Genomic DNA, 13361 nt, shown 5'->3' on the forward strand with positions numbered 1-13361 from the left:
TGAGGTTATCCGATATCGCCTTGTCCAGTGCAGTAAGTTCCAGTTTTCTCAAGCCTCACTGCTATTCCGAAGTGTATCCTGTAGCTCTATTAAGTGTGTGTGTATGTGCAATTCCCTATTCAGGACATTTTTACTCTGTTAAAATGTTTATTTATCCATGTGACAGACTGGCCGAGGGAGCAGCAGGCTCCACGCAAGGAGCCCAATGCGGGACTCGATCCTGGGACCCCAGGACCATACCCTGAGCTGAAGGCAGATGCTCAACCGCTGAGCCACCCAGGCGCCCCTGTTAAAATGTTTTGTTAAAGGCCAGGCTTCACTCGCAAAGTGGTTTCAGGCGGTCATTAGCAGAGCCCGAAGCCTCACTGCATCAGTCAAGCCAACTTTCCCTGATATCTGCTCCGACCCCAGGGCTATTGGCATCTGTGGTCCGAGGTGATGCCTCAGATTCCTTCAGCGAAAGAGGACAGAAGTTTAAAAATGTTCCTCCTGAAAAAAAAAAAATGTTCCTCCTGCCTATCGCATCATCTGCCATCGATTGCAGGCCACGGACCCTCCTGAACTTCACTGCGGCCTCCCCAACCCCACCAGCCCCCCAACCCAAGTACCAGTTCCCCACAGGATTTCTCATGTCTTGCTTAGATTTTGTTGTTGATAGGCTGAAAAATTCCCCCCAAACATACCATTTCCCAGTCCCTAGAACCTGTGCATGCTCCCTGCTTGGGGGAAGGGGTCTTTGGGGGGGTGTGTGTGATTAATTTAAGAATCTTTGGATGGGAGAGGGTGGGCGGGATTATCCAGGTGGGGCCCTAAATGCAATCACTTCTATCCTTAGAAGAGGGAAGCAGAAGGATCAACAGACAGAGAAGGCAAGTGAAGATGGAGCAAGGAGAGATTTGGAGATGTTGACCTCGAAGGTTGCAGCTAACGTTGCCCAAGCCAAGGATTGCCAGCAGCTGCCAGGGGCTGCAGGACGCAAGGAACGGATTCTACTCTGGGGTCTCCAGGGGGAGGACGGCCCCGCCAGCATCTTGATTTCAGGTCAGTGAAAGCGATTTTGGGCATCTGGCTTCCAGAATTCTAGGATAGAGCTCATTTCTGTTGTTTGGGGAACCCAGGTCACGGCAGATCTAGGAAGCTGAACCATCCTTGTTTTCATTCTCCCTTCTATAGCTTTCCAGGGTTGACTTTGGGGAGTGAAAGACAGCAGCCCAGACCTGACTATCCTTTTTGGCAACTATAGTTAAGGCGCAAAATCTGTAAGTAATTTAAGGAGCATTAGCAGCTTTACGATATTCTGTTTCACATTAGTGAATATGGTAGGTATACTTCTCTCTCTGTTTGGGGCTATTTCTGAGTCCATCAGTATAATGTGATGTTCGCCTCCATAAAGATCCCATACATTTTTGTGATTTTATAGTTCCTCTTAGGCAACTTTGGGACTTTGGTTGCTACTGTGAGTGGAAGAGTATGTATTACATGTTCTAATTAGTTACTTCTTTGGTGTGGGAAGGCTCTTGACCTTGCTATGTCAACCTCCTACACACCACCTTTTCGAAGTCCCTTATCTATTTGAATATATTCCACACACCTGTTCCCTTTAATTTTCTAGGCATTTGACCCTATTGTCCACAAATAGTATCTTTTCAATGTTCATATCTCTGATTTGATATCCGAATCTCTGGCTTTCAGTTCCAGCGCAGTTTTAAACACTAGAGACGAGAGTACGTGTCTGTCTTGTTGTCGACTTTAATGAGAATGCTTCTAGCGTGTCACCTCTATGTTTGCAGTAGAATTTAGGAAGAGGAAGTTCCCTTCTATTCTTAGTTTGCCGGAGTTTGTACCACGAGCACATGTTGAATTTCTTTCAAAGGCTTTTTCTATACTCATTGGCACGAACACTTGTCCTCCTCTAATTTGTTAATGGAGGGAATTAACAATCGAAAGTGTTTTCCAATGTTAAGTCGTGTTTTCATTCCTTGGACACAGCCTGTTTACCCATTTAATTCACTGCTCTCTGGACTATGCTATTTTATTTGAGAAACTTCCTGCCATACGAATGAGCTTGGCTCAGATGTTCTGTTAGTGGGATTGGGGGTGAGGTTCTCATTTGGCTTTTGAATCAAGGAGAGTTAACTGGAGAAAAATAAGTTGAATAATATCCCCCCCTTTGTGGTATGCTTTGGCAAAGTTTACAAAGACTGGCAATTAATGTTCCCTGACCATTTGGTAGAAGTGGTCTCCAAAATAGTCTTATCTCAGACATTTGAGAGTGGCTTAAATTTTATTTTATTTTTTAAGGTTTTATTTATTCATGATAGACACAGAGAGAGAGAGAGAGAGAGAGGCAGAGACACAGGCAGAGGGAGAAGCAGGCTCCATGCAGGGAGCCTGACGTGGAACTCGATCCCGGGTCTCCAGGATCACGCCCTGGGCCAAAGGCAGGCGCCAAACCGCTGAGCCACCCAGGGATCCCCGAATTTTAAATATGGTTTCCATTTGTGTTTTTGAATTAATGCTTTATGTTTCTTCATGGTTGAATTCTGTTATTTATTTTCTAAAAAATTGGTCCATTTCCCTTAAGCTTTCAGATTTAGTGGCATGATATTTATAATAAAAAGTGTGACAGAAACTGCCAAACTCATATACCAATAGAGAGAACAGTATAATGAACCCAATAGACCTGGCATTCGACATCAGCGATCATTAATATGTGACTAATGCATTTCCAATTATACCTGCACCATTCACCCAGCCTGCAACTTGAATGTGAAGCAAATTTAAGGCATCACCGCTAAGTATTTCAGCATGCATTTCTGAAGGATGAGGAATGTTTTCCAAAAATATAAACTCAATACAATTCCTATTCCTAAAAAAAAAATCCTTAGAATTAAATGTCCATTTTTCATGCTAGTCTGACAGCCTAATTACTTAAAAAATGTTTTTTTGAATTGATGTATAATCTATATATCCTGATTGTTTATGTTCCTTAAATCTCTCTTAATCTATAACATTTCTCCATATCACTGCTTTTTCCTTGCATTTTTTTAAAAAAGTCTTGTGTTTTATCCTTTTTCCTATAGTCTGGATCTTGCCCACGGTGACAACCATGAACATGTTCTTCAGCCCTCTGTATTTTTTGAATTTGTAGATATAGAAGCTTGGTCGGATTGGTTTTTGCTTGTTTTTCCATCCCTCCCTTCCAGAAGACCACTCCATAGGTGAGGCTGTGTACTTCCATTAGGAGGTGTGTAATGCCTGTTTCCTTTTGTGTTGATGTTAGCAGTCATTAATGGTTATCGCCTCTATCTATTAATCCATTCAGGTGTCATGGAATAATCATTTTACCATTCCTTCCTTATTAGCTGAAATAACCTCTATATGTGGAAATATTTCCCTGGCTACAGTTTGGTTATCCCGAGGGAACTTATGTTCCCTTAGAGTAAACTCTCATCTCAATTTTGTACAAATTTATTCAACTTGTTTGTTCCCACTTTCCTCTTTAGTAATTGGTCATTATTGCAAAAATGTCTACCTTCTAGGTGGTTCCAAAAATACCTTGTGTAAGTTGGCTCTGCTGTTGGCAATTTCATTATTTTCTGCGTTTATCTTCATTATTTCCTGGCTTCTAGTTCTTGAGGTTGAATGTGCTATTCGTTCCATACCTTCCTGAAGTGCTTGGCTGTTTCCAACATTTATTTTCTAATCCATCTTTTTAAGACTATACATTTCTCACTGAGTACCACTTGAGCTGTGTCATACAGGTGGTATTACATACCTTCATGGGCAGTGCTTGAATGTTTTACAAGTTGAATAAATCACTCTATTACTTATGCTATTAGAATTTATGTGTGGACGTATATACATACACTAACTGAAATGTGCAAAAATTTATTTTTGAGTAGGCTTTAAAGAGAACAAAAGAGATAGAATATTTAGAGGAGGTTTCATAATCCAGAGGTATTTGTTTTTGCTTTTGTGTTAATTATAACAGACACTTAAACATATTTGACTGCCAGTGACAGAGTTGAGTTTGTCCCACGACTGTGAATACATTTAACACTAGGAAATCAATATGATTGGTTACATGTAAAGAATTGCAGCCTGCAGATGTCAGGCCCTATGTAGAGCAGGGGACAAGTGTGGATTAGATCTGAGGGAAAATACGTCCGGGACAGGCATACCACCTTGACATACAACGTATTAACAGAAAAAAGGACAAAATTCACATGATCATCAAAATAAACACATCCACAAAAACTAGGAATAGAAGGGAACTTCTTTTAAAAAAATCTTTATATTTTATTTTATTAAATAATGGTAAGTGTACTCTTTAATCCCCATCCCCTTTCTCCCCCTCCGCCCCCCCCCCCCCGGTAACCAGCAGTTTGTTCTCTATAGTTAAAAGTCTGTTTCTTGGCTTGTCTCTCTCTCTCTTTTTTCCTTTGCTCGTTTATTTTGTTTCTTAAATTCTACATGTGAGTGAAACATATGGTATTTGTCTTTCTCTGACTGACTTGCTCTGCTCAGCATTATATTCTCTAGCTCTATTCATATCATTGCAAATGGCAGGATTTTATTCATTTTTTATTCACTGGAAAAATATTCCATATATGTATATATTCCATATATATGTATATTCCTATCTGTCTCCAAAGAAGAAGATACACACCAATATTGGAGTATATAAATACACACACACACATATATATATATACACATATATATACACACATATATACACACACACACACACACACACACACACACATATATATATCTTTACTCATATACTGGTGGACCCTTGGGCTGCTTCCATGATTTGGCTTTTGTAAATAATTCTTCTATAAACATAGATGTGCATATATCCCTTTGAATTAGTGTTTTTGTATTTTTGGGCTAAGTACCCAGTATATCACAATTCCTGGATCATAGGGTATTTCTGTTTAATTTTTAAAAGATTTTTAATTATTTATTCATGAGAGACACAGAGAGAGAGAGACATAGGCAGAGGGAGAAGCAGACTCCTCACAGTTTGCATTTTCACCAACAGTATGGTTGTATTCCTTTTTCTCCATGTTCTAATCAACATTTACTGTTTCTTGTGTTTTTGATTTTAGCTGTTCTGACAGGTGTGAAGTGATATCTCATTGTAGTTTCGATTTGCGGTTCCCTGATGATCAGTGATGTTGAGCATCTTTCCATGGGTCTGTTGGCCATCTGGATGTCTTCTTTGGAGAAATGTCTATTCATGTCTTCTGCCTATTTTTAATTGGATTATTTGCTTTTGGGGTATTGAGTTGTATGAGTTCTTTATATATTTTGGATATTTACCCTTTATTGGATATATCATTTTCAAATATCTTCTTCCATTCAACAGGTTGACTTTTAGTTCTGTTGATTGCTTCCTTTGCTGTGCAGAAGCTTTTTATTTTGATGTAGTTCCAATAGTTTATTTTTGCTTTTATTTCCCTTGCCTTGGGAGACCTATCTAGAAAAATGTTGCTACAGCCAATGTCAGAGAGATTATTGCCAGATCAAAAGCTTTTCCTCCACGGTGAGAAAGAAGAAAGGATGCCTACCCTTATCCCTTAATAGTCAACATTGTACTGAAGGTTCTATCCAGGGAAATTAGGCAAGAATATGAAAAAAAAAACAGCATCTAGATTGGAAGGGAAAAAATAAAACTATTCTTATTCACAGATGACATGAGATTGTATAAAAAAAACTATAGAATACACACACAGAGACTTAGAGTAAGAATTCAGTGAGCTTGCAAGATACAAGATCAAATGCATATCAATTGTATTTCTTTTTTTTTTAAGATTCCTTTATTTTAGAGAGAGACCGTGCATGTGTGTGTGTGTGTGGTGGGGAGAGGCAGTGGGAGAGGGAGAAGGAGAGAAGCAGACTCCCTGCTGAGCACAGAGCCTGAGACAGGACTTGATCTCATGAACCTGAGATTATGACCTGAGCCAAAATCAAGAGTTGGATACTTAACCAGGAACCCTGAGTTGTATTTATATAAACTAGCAAGGTATAATAAAAAAAAACATTAAGTAATTTCCATCTGCAATAGCATCAACAAACCAAAATCTTTAGGAGTATTTAAAAAAAATAAGTACAAGCCTTGTACATATACATTTACAAAATATTATTGACAGAAATTAAAGAAAACCTAAATAATGACATCCTGTGTTCATAGATTGGAAGACTTACTATTGCTAAAATGGTAATACTCTTCTACGTGATCTGCAGATTCAATCTCATTATCTAAACCCTAATTGGTATTTTTGTAGAGATTGGCAAGCTGGTCCTAAAATGCTTGTGGAAATTTAAGGGGCTTAGAATAGCTTAAAAATCTTGAAAAAGAAGAACAGAGTAGAAGGACTCACACTTTCCAGTTTCAGCTACAAAGCCACAGGAATCAAGCCAGTGCAGTGTTGACATAAGACAGACCTATACATCAATGAGAAGTAATTTAAAATATAGATGTAAACATCAACAACTATGGTCAGTGGATTTTTCTTTTTCAAGAAGCTTAACAAGACAATTTGATGTGGATACAAGCACCTTTTCAGTTATTTTAGTGCCATTTGTTGACAAGTCACATGCAAAAGAATGAGTTTGGACTGCTGCCTTATATCATATACAAAAATTAAGTCAAAATGAACCACAGACCTAAGTATAAGCCAAAACTATTAAACCCTTAAAAGAAAACCTAGCTATAAATCTTCATGACCTTGGATATGGCCATGCTCTTTTAGATAGGACACTCAAATTACAAGCAACCAAGAAAAAATTTGACTTCATCAAAATTGGGAAATTTTGTGCATCAAAGCACATGATCAAGAAAGTGAAAAGACAGCCCACATAATGGGAGGAAATACTTACAAATCTTACATATCTGATAAAGGTCTAGCATCCAGAATATATAAAGAATTTTTACAACCCAGCAATAAAAATAACTCAGATAAAAATGGGCAAAAGGGAACCTGGCTGGCTCAAATTAGTAGAGCATGCAACTCTTGATCTTGGTGCTGTGAGTTTTATTCCCACAGATATGGGGATTACTTTTTTAAAAATGAGCAAAAGACTTAAGAGAGTGATCCAATGAAGCTATGAAAATGGCCTAAATAAGCACAAATATGCAACATCATTCATCATTGTGCAGCATTATTAGTCATTGAGGCAATACCAATCAAAACCACACGAGAGACCACTTCACACCCACTAAATGAATATTATTTTTTAAAATTAAAAATTTTAAAAAGTGTTAGCGTGAGTGTCAAAAAATTAGAAACCTCTTGCATTGCTAGTGGGAATGTACAATGGTGTACCCACTTTGGAAAACAGTTCTGCAGTTCATCAAAAGGTTGAAAGAGATATCACGATATCCAGCAATTTCAGACCAAGGTGTAGTCCCCAGAGAATTGAAAACATGTTTACAAAATAACTACTACATGATTATTCCTAGAAACATTATCATGATAGATGAATTGTGCCCAGCAACTAATGAATCAATAAACAAATATGGCACATCCATATAATGGAATATTATTCAGCCATAGGAAGGAATTGATGACTGATGCATGCAACAACATAGATGAGCCTTGAAAGTATGATGCTAAGGTTAAAAAAGAAAAAGCCAGAGCTAAAAGACCACATGTAGTATGACTCCATTTATATGGAATGCTCAGAATATGCAGAATGCATATGGACAATAAGTAGAGTAGCACATGCCAGTGCCTGGGGGAGAAGGTATGAGAATTGATTCTTTATAAGGTGTCTTTTATTTTATTTTTTTAATAATTTTTATTTATTTATGATAGTCACAGAGAGAGAGAGAGAGGCAGAGAGAGAAGCAGGCTCCATGCACCGGGAGCCCGACGTGGGATTCGATCCTGGGTCTCCAGGATCGCGCCCTGGGCCAAAGGCAGGCGCCAAACCGCTGCGCCACCCAGGGATCCCTATAAGGTGTCTTTTAAATGTGATAAAATGTTATAGAATGGTTGTGGTTTTGCATAATCTTGCGAATACACTAAATACTACTGAATTCTAGTTTTAAAATATTGATAATGGGTGAGGAGCCTACTTTAAAAAAGAGTAGAGACTTCCTTTGCGGCACCTGGCTGGTTTAGTCAGTAGACCGTCCAACTCTTGATATCCGGGTTGTGAGTTCCAACCCCACATTGGTGTAGAGATTAATTACTTTTTTAAAAGTATTAAAATGTTTAATTTTATGGTATATGAATATCTCAGTAATAAAAAGAACCTCCAAACTATTTCCCAGAGTGTCTGTAACATTTTGCATTCTTATCAGTTGCTCCCTATCTTTGTCAGCACTTGATATTTTCAGTATATTTATATAAATCTAGGCATTCTAATGGGCAGGTAATCTCACTGTGATTTCAATTTTCATCTCCCCAAAGGAGATGAATATTCTTTCCTGCTTTGTCAAAGATTAGTTGACCATATAGTTGTGGGACAGTTTGGTACTGGCACTAAAACAGACACATAGATCAATGGAACAGAATAGAGAACCCAGAAATGGACCTACAACTGCATTTTTTTCTTTTAACAATGTGTTTCACAGAAGAAAAGATGTTAATTTTGATGATGCTCAATTTATCAGTTTTTCCTTTTATGGATTATGTTTTTGGTTTCAAGTCTTAAGAACTCTTCGCTTAACCTGAGTTGTGGTGATTATCCCCCATTCTTTTTTCTAAGCTTTTTTAGCCTTACATTTTATATTTATACCTATGATTCATTTTGAATTAATTTTTGTATGAAATATGAGATGTCAAATTTCATTTTTTACATATGGGCTTCCCACAAGATTCTTAGAAAGGACTAGCCCGCCTCCATTGAATTGCTTTTGCACCTTTGTCAAAATGTCACAGCCATTTTGTGTGGCTTGGTTTCCAGGTCCTTTTTTGTTATATTCATCTATGTGTTTATTTTTTGCTAAGACTACAATGTTTTGCTTTCTGTAGCTTAAATTCTATCTCTTAAAACAGGGTAATACAGTTCTTCCCACTTTCTTCTTTTTCCAAAATTATTTTATCTACTCTAGGTCCCTTTACTTTTGCATATAAAATTTAGAATCAGTTTTTCTAAATCCATAAAAATACTGTTGGATATATTTTTTTAAAGTAAGCCCTCACTCAACATGGGGTTCAGACTCACACTCAGGGAACAAGAGTTGCATGCTCTACCAGCTGAGCACACCAGGCACCCCTCTTGTTGGGATTTTGATTGGAATTCTTTTCAGGCTATAGATCAATTTTGAGAGAGTGGACATATTTACTATTTTGAGTCTTCAAATTCATTAAAACAATCTTTTTGTTTTATGTAGTTTTTCTTTTATTTTTCATCAATATTTTTTAGTATTCAGCATACAGATCCAGTACCTGTTTTCTTAGATTAACTCAAAAGATGGAAACACTAAGCTATTATTGTAAATGATATTTAAAAAATTCACTTCTCAATTATGCATTGGCCGTATATAGCTGTTGAAATAAATTACTTTTATATGTTGGCCTTGTAACCTGTGACCTTGTTATGCTTGTTAATCCTAGGGGTCATGCTGAGATCTGAACATAGATATTAGTCTGATGGGTACAGATATAAAGATGGCATGTATTGCTATAGTCCTCTGCATGGTATAAAGGTCCTCAGCATAGTAAGAAAGGCAAGTGTGAAAGCTCTTCTCTCAAGTAACAGTGAGCCACCTCTATAGGCTTAGAGGGTTTTAGAAAATCTAGAGCTTCAAGATTCTCAAATGCATTTATGCAAAAATCACTATCCCATATTCCAGTTTTCAACCATTTTAGGGCTCTGACTTCATCCCAGGATACTTGCTGAGTATGAGAATCCATTCAACATTTTCTGAAATTCTGCTACTCGAACAATTAAGCCTTGGGTCTGATCTTTAGCTCCGTCAAACCTGTGGTAGCAAGAGATAGGAGTTTCTTTAAACACTGCTAAGGAGCCCTCTAACTTACACTTTGCTTTGAATTGATGGTTAATTGAACTGAATGTTATTTTTTTTTCTCTTCAAGGCATCACTGGTACTCAAAAATGGCCAACTAGTTTTACAGTTATTATTATTATTACCATTTCCCTGTCTTTGCTTAAATGCCAGAGATATTGCACAGGTCAGTACATTCCCTTTTACCTGTATCTCACTTCAGTTCTCCACAGTGAATAACAACTTTTGATAGTACTATCAAAACATTCCAGGGGCACCTGGGTGGCTCAGTTGGTTAAACATTTGCCTTTGGTTCAGGTCATGATCCCCGGGTCCTGGGATCAAGCCCCACATGAGGCTCCCAGCTCAGTGGGAGCCTGCTTCTCCCTCTTCGTCTGCCTGCCACTCCCCCTGCTTGTTGTGTTCTCTCTCTGTCAAATGAATAAATAAAATCCTTAAAAAAAAACATTCCAGAGAATACCAATACCTAACCTCCAAGTAGTGATTTGTCAGCCAGCTGTGAGTAACCAAATTCCTTATCTCCATTCTTAGGCTTCCTAGGCACACTTATGTTACCAATTGTCTAAGCATGTGTTTCTTAGAAGAGAGCATGGGAAGGTTATTCTTGTGCAAATGGTTTAATGATTGAATGGTTTCAGGACGTACTGGGAGTTCAATGAGGGAATCAGGTTAGGGTAAGGAGGGAAGTCGATAGCAAAGTTGTGAGTTTAGCTGAAGACTAGCTTCAACTGTATCCCAATGGGAGCTCTCAGAGGGAAATGGCATCAGAGCTGTGTTGCCTTGTGGCAAGCGGGTAACCACTATATCATTGTGTCAGTAGTCCATTGTATGGATATATCACAATGGATAAATATCACATTTATCCATTATCACAATGGATAAATATCACATTTATCCATTAATGAAATGTTAAACACTGGATTGCTCTCACTTTTTGGCTATTAAGAATAAAACTATTTCAAATAAAGCTGTAATCAACATTTATATACTAGTCTTTGTATATATCTAAGCTTTCATTTGCCTGAGTGAGTACCTAGGACCAGGATAGCTGGGTCATATCATGTTTGTTTGAAGTTTTGAAAAAATGAAATGTAGTTCTCAAAGTAGTCATACATCCCATTTGTCACTTTCAACAGCAATATTTGAGAGATCTAGTTACTCCATATAATTGCCATCTCTTGGTCTTAGGAATATAAAATTGGTAAAATTATAATTTCAGCCATTTTAATTGCTTATCTTCATGGGCAAACTATCATGCCTTTAGTAAACTCAGTTCTCAGTTTAGTTCTTTAATCCAAAAATGCAAATGGCTTTTAGTTTGTGTGAGGTACCGGTGGTTCAGGATTCATCCAGAACCTTGAGTTTAAAACCATTATTATGGTTTTCCCTTCTCTTGTACTCTCTCTTCCTGGACCTCTGCCATCCAGCAACCTGGTGTTCTCAGGCTCATTTCCCTGCTTCTTCCTTACAAAAGTGTTTTATTTTGGTGTTTTATTCAGTCCACCCACCCTCAGGGCACAGCGTGTGTCTGTGTGTATGCACAGATGTATACATACACACACCCAACAACTTCCCTTCTTGCCAATCGCATCAAGTTTTGACTCCCCTCCAAAATCTGCATGCCCATGTCAAATCCCCAGAGCACTATTTGTTTTAGAAATAATTATAGTAGTAGTTATTTTAAAAATAATTCATCCAGGGAGGCATCTGCAAGCTTGCCGAGTTGATGCCATGAGCAAGGCTCACCCTCCCAAGTTGAAAAAAATTTATGGACAAGAAATTATCATTGAAATTAAATGGTGACAGACATGTCCAAGGAATATTGCAAGGGTTCGATCCGTTCATGAATCTTGTGATAGATGAATGTGTGGAGATGGCAACTAGCGGGCAACAGAACAATATTGGAATGGTGGTAATAAGAGGGAATAGCATCATCATGTTAGAAGCCTTGGAATGAGTCTAAACAATGGGCATGTTCATCAGAAGAGGAAAACTGCTTCCGCATGTCCCCCGTCCATGGTACCTGTTTTACTACAATATAAAAATAAGGTCACCTGCATTTTCATGTTGAACTTTTTTATTAAATAAACTTTTATAATAGTCAAAAAATAATAATTCATCCAGGGTTTATCAATATTATTTCTAGGAGGATTTGTTTCTTAGAAGACCACTCTTTCATACCAGATGTGAAACTTAACCTGGTGTACTTCTTATTTACTCAATTGCTTTTCTCTCTGAATGCCATTAACTTCAGTAGCATTCAATAGTACTAAAGATATCATTCTTTTGGTCACAGTTGCTGACTAGTTAAAGGATCCGATCTTGCATTTGATCCCTTAGCAAAGTACATTCCTAGCATAAACAAACTTTATGTTCATTCTCCTTTCCTGACCTCATGACAGTACAGTCACATCACATAAACAGCCATTTTCAAGGTCATACTATGAATCTATGGCAGATGAGTCGAGGTTTCTTAAATGCCCAGTGAATTTATCAGCAGCCTTCAGTTAAGGGAGATAAACTGACAAACCATTTCTTTTAATGGCCTCCCACTTTGACTCTGGGGTTATTCCTGCGGCTTGTTTTAGCCAATTAGATATTTGCAAAGATGACGCAAATAGAGGCTTGAAAAGTGCTGTTGGGCTTATTTTCTCTGGATTTTCTGCCGAGAGAACATGACCAGGCTAGTTACGTGGAGCACAGCTGCGTCATCCCAGTCAGCTCTGATGAAAAAATTGTAGGTCAGCCAGAGCCATCTGACTCCCAGTTATGAATGAGTGTAGCTAAGATTAATTCAGCCCAGCCTAGTTTAGCTGCACCCTATATTCTTGTGAGTTAAGGAAATGATTATCACATTGCCACAGGGATTTGTGATTGGTTATTTTGCAGCATTACTGTGGCTAAAGGTATTTGATACACGTATATTATTTTATCCTTACAATTCTCTATGTGCCTCTGGCTTGAAGTCTCTCATGAGGCTTCTTGATGGGGAAAGGAGCCATCAGTTTCCAAAGTTATTTATATGACTGTTTGGAGGCCTCAGTTCCTTACTACAGGGAGCTCTTTACAGGGATGCCTCATAAAGGACAGATTGATTCCGTCAGGTTGCTTCCATTAGAGTAAGAGATCTAAGAGAGGGAGGGTGACAATGCTCAAGGTGGAACACACAAGCTTTTTTGTTCTTACAAACTTTTCCCCCAGCTCTATTGAAATATAATTGATATATAACACTGAGACAGTTTAAGGTGTACAATGTGTTGATTTTATACACTGATCTGTTGCAGTAGGATTACCACCATAGCATCATAGCTAACACATCCAACACATTGCATAATTCCATTTCTTCTTGTGGTGAGACCATAAGGTC

General features: G+C 38.0%; 1 pseudogene; it reads left to right on the forward strand.

The window, feature by feature from the left end:
• The first annotated feature begins 11725 nt into the window (after positions 1 to 11725).
• On the forward strand, positions 11726 to 11967 carry LOC129518703 (small nuclear ribonucleoprotein G-like; annotated as a pseudogene).
• The last annotated feature ends 1394 nt before the right edge of the window (positions 11968 to 13361 follow it).

This window comes from Nyctereutes procyonoides, unplaced genomic scaffold (genome assembly GCF_905146905.1).
Source record: "Nyctereutes procyonoides isolate TBG_1078 unplaced genomic scaffold, NYPRO_anot_genome, whole genome shotgun sequence".
Classification (NCBI taxonomy): Eukaryota; Metazoa; Chordata; class Mammalia; order Carnivora; family Canidae; genus Nyctereutes; species Nyctereutes procyonoides.